Raw genomic sequence first — 6137 nt, forward strand, 5'->3', positions numbered from 1 at the left:
GAACCTTCTATATTCTTGTGACTCAGTCTTTAAAAATTTTCTTAGTCCTTTTTTTCTCTAATGAACTTTGAATATATTTTGGATATATTTTGATATTTTTGAATATAAGGTTATGGATTCTCTATATTTATGATATGAAGAATTCTTAATATTGATATTATAATAAATTATAAGATATGAAATTTATTTGTAGGTGAAAAAGAGAAATTCAGTTAGTATTTCAAAGTGTTTTCTTCATGTTTATGATTATTAAAATTTTAAAAAGCTGTATTGTTTGGAGGTTGTATTAGTTACTTTTCTGCTGCTGTGATAAACACCATGACTAAGGGAACTTCTAAAAGAAAGAGTTTATTTAGCTTAGGTTACAAAGGGGCAAGAATCCGTCATGGTGGAGAGGCATGGTGGTAGAGGTGGCTGGAGTAGCAGAAGCTAAGCTCTCACAGCTTCAAGCAGGCACAGAACGCAGAGCAACTGGAGACCCGGCAAGGCTTAAGAATTCTACAAGCCCATCCCAGTGTGTCCTCCAGAATGTCCTCCACAATGTCTAAGATCTCCCAAAATACCACCACCAACTGGGGACAAGTTTTAAAAATTGATTTTTGCAATAAAGTTTTATTTTTCCTTTGTTGTGTTACAGAAAGATCTCTGGATCTTGTGCATGCTGGACAAGATCTCCACCCCTGAGCAGCTCTGGTATTGGTTATACTGCTCATTTTTCATGTGATGTGGTGTCATGCTAAGGTTTCCAAACATCCTTGAACTCAGTCTGCATGCCTAGTTACCCTCGCGAACTTGTTGACCTCCTGATTCAGTGTATCTGATGGGGTGGGGGATGTGATGGGTTACATTCTTACTCCCTTTGAAATCCTGAAACTTAAAAAAATACTATGTCAATTAACTGTGACTAGAGTCTCATAATCCTACTTTAATGAATGTTGACTCCTATCTTTTTGTTTTCTTTAAGGATATACATGTTCATTTTCATATTTGTTAACATAGATGTGCCTACTGCTTCTTAGTTATATATTCTGTTGCATTGGATGAAATAAATTGGATTTTTACAAACATTATTCCTCCATTTATTAAGAGCATGAATGACTGGGAAATTCTGTTCTGCTTTAAAATTGTTTATTTACCTTAGGAAAGCAAATTGCTCTCAAGCAGTATGTAGTATATTCAACATCTGACACAGTATCGTAGATGTTGTAGCTTTCTGTGCATGAAGGAAATGATTGGTCTTATCATCTTTGAAAGAGTCTCTCTTAGAATATTTGACACACCCTAGAGACAAGCTTTGTGAGCAAGCAGAATATATCTAAGTATGTTATCTTTTTTTAAAAAATATTTATTATTTTTATTTTATGTTTATGAGTGTCTAGCCTGCACATGTGTGAGTGCACCCACTTGTGTTGTGCAATGCCACAGAGGTCAGAAGAGGGCTTTGGATTCCCCTAGAACTGGAGTTAAGGATGGTTTGTAGCCACCATGTGGGTGCTGGGAATCAAACCCTGGTCCTCTGCAAGAGCAGTCAGTGCTCTTAATGTCTGAACCACCTCTCCAGCCCCTAAGTATGTTATCTTTAACTTTGAAGACTTCTCTACTTATGAATCACAAGCAGCAAATATGCTACTATTGTCAAAGTCAAAATTGAAGCCAGTGTGCTTTATTATTACCCTGTTTAAATTGATATTTAAAAGTTTATTTTTTTCTGTTGAATTGATCATTAACTTATCCTGAACCAATCCTAATATTATTCTAACATTGGCCGTTAATCTGTTAAACTTTTAAGCTCCATATAGTATACCTTATTTTTCTTTTTGATGTCTCCTTGTGTTTACGTGAGTCTGTGTGTGTGGGTATGCATACTTCATTGCTCATGCTCATATGGTTTATAAGTTGATTTCCAGTTGTCTTAGTTTGTCTCTCCATTGCTGTGACAAAACACTCTGACCACAACCAACTTGAGGAGGAAAGGGTTTATTTTATCTAACATCTTCCAGGTCACAGTTTATGAGGGATCCCAAGGTAGGAACTCAGGGCAGGAACCTGGAGGTGGGAACTGGAGCACAGGCCATGGAGGAGTACAGCTTACTGGCTTGCTCCCTTGGCCTCTGCTCAGCCTGCTTTTTTTTATACAACACAGGCCCACTTGCCCAGGGATGGCACCACCCACAGTGGGCTAGGCTCTCCCACATCACTCATCAAGAAGATACCCCTCAGACATGCCCACAGGCCAATCCAATAGAGGAAATTCCCCAATTGAGGCTCCCTGAATCTAGGTGTTTAAAGATCACACTAAAGCTATCCAGCACAATTGACCCCTTGTCAATGTGACACACAAACATCACTATTAAACCATAAACTTTCCAATTTTTTGTCCCCAAGATATGATGTTAATATCACAACATAAGACAGCACAACCTTAAAAACCCCACAGTCATTAAAAAAAAAAAATCCAAACACTTAAAAGTCCATAGTCTCTTAATAGTCTCTTAACTGTGAGTGGGCTTCTATAAAATCTGAAACAAGTACTGTCTTATTTCAAAGGGAAGAATTGGGCACACCTAAGCAAAACCAAAGTCAAGCAAAGTAGCTTGAGGCTGGACATCTGGGATTCACTCACCATCTTCTGGTCTCCAAAGGGTACTGACAGCTACACTACCCTGACTCTGCAGTCTACAGCACACTCAGACCCAGGCCAGCTCCATTCCACACATACTGCTGTCCTCGGTGGTTGTCCAATGGTCCCAGCATCTCCAAAAGGCTGTGGTCTCCACTGAAACTGAGGCTATACCTTCATCAATAGCCTCTTCTTGCCTCTGTGGTGCAAAACCTCAGATTCTCTCCATGACCCCTTCAATCCTGAGGTCTTCACTGGAACTGAAGCTGCAGTTTCACCTATGGCCTTTCCTGGCCTCTCAGAGTGTCAGGCCACAGCTGCTCTCTGTGACCCCTTCCTGCTTTCAACACCAGAACCATGCAGGAGACTCTTACACATTACCAAGTCCTGCTTCCAGCTTGAAATAAAGGTGCAGGTCCCCTCTGTGTGCTGACCCCGAGGAAATACCTCCCAGAAGACTTCACCACAGTGATGATGTTGGTATCTTGTTACTTACAGCTGATTATTCAGCCCCAGATAACCAGCATCAATTTTCCCATTAAAGCAAAGATTTTACTTCAGGTTCTGGTCTCATCTTAATCACAGCTGATTCTTCAGCCCCAGCTGACCAGAACCCACAGATTCTCAATTCAAAACATCACACGAACAGACCTGATAGTGTCTGCTTCCCTTTGAAGCTTCACAAGTCAGGTCTCCATTGTCTACGACTCTTTCAGCATAAGTTTTCCAAGCTCCGCAGCAACAAACTCCCAGCATGCAATAGCTTTTCCAGCCCAAAGTTCCAAAGACTTCCACAGTCCTCCCAAAAAAACCAAGGTCAGGTATGTCACAGCAATATCCTACTCTCTGGTACCAATTTCTGACCTAGTTTGTTCTCTGCATTGCTGTGACAAAACACTCTGACCACAACCAACTTGGGGAGGAAAGGTGTGATGGCTAATCCTGGGTGTCAACTTGATTTGATCTGAGATTAACGGAAATGAAAGAGAACTTCTTGATTGGATCATCTAAAGCCAGAAGACACACCCTAAATATGGGTGTTACCTTCTGATGGCAGCCGGTATAAAAAACCAAGGCAGAGGAGAATGCGGGGCTTTTTGCAGCTTGCCTTCTCTCTCGCTGGTGAGTTTGTCTTGCTGCTGTAGACTGAAGACTAGCTGATATTTTGGAATTTGTCAGACCTTCAGCACCGGATTGGGACTACTGAGACATCCAGCCTTGTGGACTGAGCAGCTACTTTCTATTGCTGTGATAACACTGACTGAAAACTGACTTTGGGAGAAAGGGTTTATTTTATCTTACATCTCCCAGGTCACAGTTTATGAGGGATCCCAAGGTAAGAACTCAGGGCAGGAACCTGGAGGCAGGAGCTGGAGCACAGGCCATGGAGGAGTGCTGCTTACTGGCTTGCTCCCCTGGCCCCTGCTCAGCCTGCCTTCTTATGGAACACAGGCCCACCTGCCCAGGGGTGGCACCACCCACATTCGGCTGGGTCCTCCCACATCACTCATTTAGAAGATGCCCCTCAGACATGGCCACAGGCCAGTCCAATAGAGGCAATCCCCCAATTGAGGCTCCCTCAACCCAGGTGTGTCAAGTTGATACTAAAGCTATCCAGCACACCACTGAAAATAGAATAAAGCTTTTGTGGGAGCTTTCAGATAATTTAGGTATCAAATTCTCATTTTACTGGGTATGCAAGAAAATAGACTGCTAGTGCAGCTGCTATCATAGATATTTTTGTAGCAGGTTCAGTGTTCCAAATACAACAATTTTGCATAATTGGCCAACTTAACTATATCTCATTTCTTCAGGGTTCCTGGACCAGACGATAGCTTTTTTTTTTTTTTTTTTTTTTTTTTTAATTAAACCAAAACTCTTCCTGCTAGGTAGTGCTGGGTGGCACTCTAAGAGGTGTGACTATTAGACCATATGAAGTAATGCTTGCTTCCTCAAACAAACACTGTGTGTTGAATTCATAGAAAAGAAAGGTATTTTAATTAAGAAAAGGACAAAGAACCTTCCTAGCCAGACTTAGATAGAGTAGTAGGCATATGCATTGTTATTTCAAATTTATCTTTTCCATTCAGCTTCCCAGCTTTCATAAGATCATATTGACAGGAAAACCAAACTCAGAAATTGAAAATAAAGTCTGAGACTCATCCTTTTGTAAGCAGTGGGAGCCACCACTGTTTCTAAAATGGTGTATTGTTCTAGCTCTTGAATACAAGGAGGACTTCATTTACAAGGACAGGAATGACAAGCATTCGCAATCCTCTTCCCTCTGCTAGCTAGCTCAATACTGTGGCTGACAGTTTCTTCCTCTAGCAAAACTGACACTTTCTGGTGAAAACTTTCCTACCAAGTAACTATTTGCCTCTATGGAAACAATTATAGAACTGAAAAAATAAATAAAATAAAATAAAACAAAAACTGAAAGTTGATTGAGGAAAATAGTGGTATTTAAAATTGGGTATGACTGAAATTTTGGACCTGATTTAATAACACTCTAACTGGCTGGAGAAAACGGTCTGTTTTTGAAAATGTATTAACTTGTGTCTTTATAGTATTTTTAAAAAATAAAGAAAAAAAGTTTTAAAAAGTTTTTTTAAAAAAAGAAACATGTTATATAATGATAGAAAGAAAGTCATCTCTGGGTAATTTGGGCTTCTGCATGTTTGTGGTTAAACAAAAGTCAGACCTTTTTTCTAGATTCGTTTTAGCAAGATGAATAAGCCCATTTGTATTTAGTAGCCACCTGTAACTAAAATGCAAGGCCCTGGGACTCGGAAGCAGAGAAACTCATACAATACTGGATCTGTTTGGTATTTGTGGTTTTCTGAATAATGAGCTGTCCTGTTTGTTCCATTCAGTGTCATTTTCCAATTTCATTACTCATGGACTGGAGCAGGTTAGGGCCATAGAACTGTATGAAAGACCAAGAGTCATTCCTAATTTTAAATGAATAAGAACATTCCAGGTAAGAATATTGGTTTATTAATCACTTGGAAATTACCAAAAATTATTTCTTTTCAATTTATTTCTTATTTATTAACAACCATTTATTGCTGTTCTGAGAAACAGAACAGAAAAAGAAATCTTAGACACTGGAGGCTTATTTTTTATTCATTTTTTTTGAAAAGGTTCTCTCTGTAACCCCAGCTGGCCTGGAACTTGCTACATAGACCAGGCTGGCATCTATCTGAGAGAGATCTGCCTGCTTCTGGCCCCCAAGAGCTAGGATTAAAGATGTGGTTTGTGCCCCCATGCCTCTTTAAAATATATTGGATATCACAGGGAAGTAATGAGAGCAGCATGAGGTCATTATGGGCATCTATAGGTCAGCTATCTGAATGATAGCTTACAATGTGGCAAAGGAAAAAGCATGTTTTACATATTTTAATATCTTGCTTATGCTAAGAAATATATTTATGAAAATGTGATAACAACTGATATTTTCATCTTTGTGTTCTCTTGTAGAAAACCACTATTCCCAGGACAAAAATTAACATGTAGT

The sequence above is a fragment of the Nannospalax galili genome, unplaced genomic scaffold, assembly GCF_000622305.1.
Source record: "Nannospalax galili isolate Female #2095 unplaced genomic scaffold, S.galili_v1.0 scaffold303, whole genome shotgun sequence".
In the NCBI taxonomy this organism is placed as follows: Eukaryota; Metazoa; Chordata; class Mammalia; order Rodentia; family Spalacidae; genus Nannospalax; species Nannospalax galili.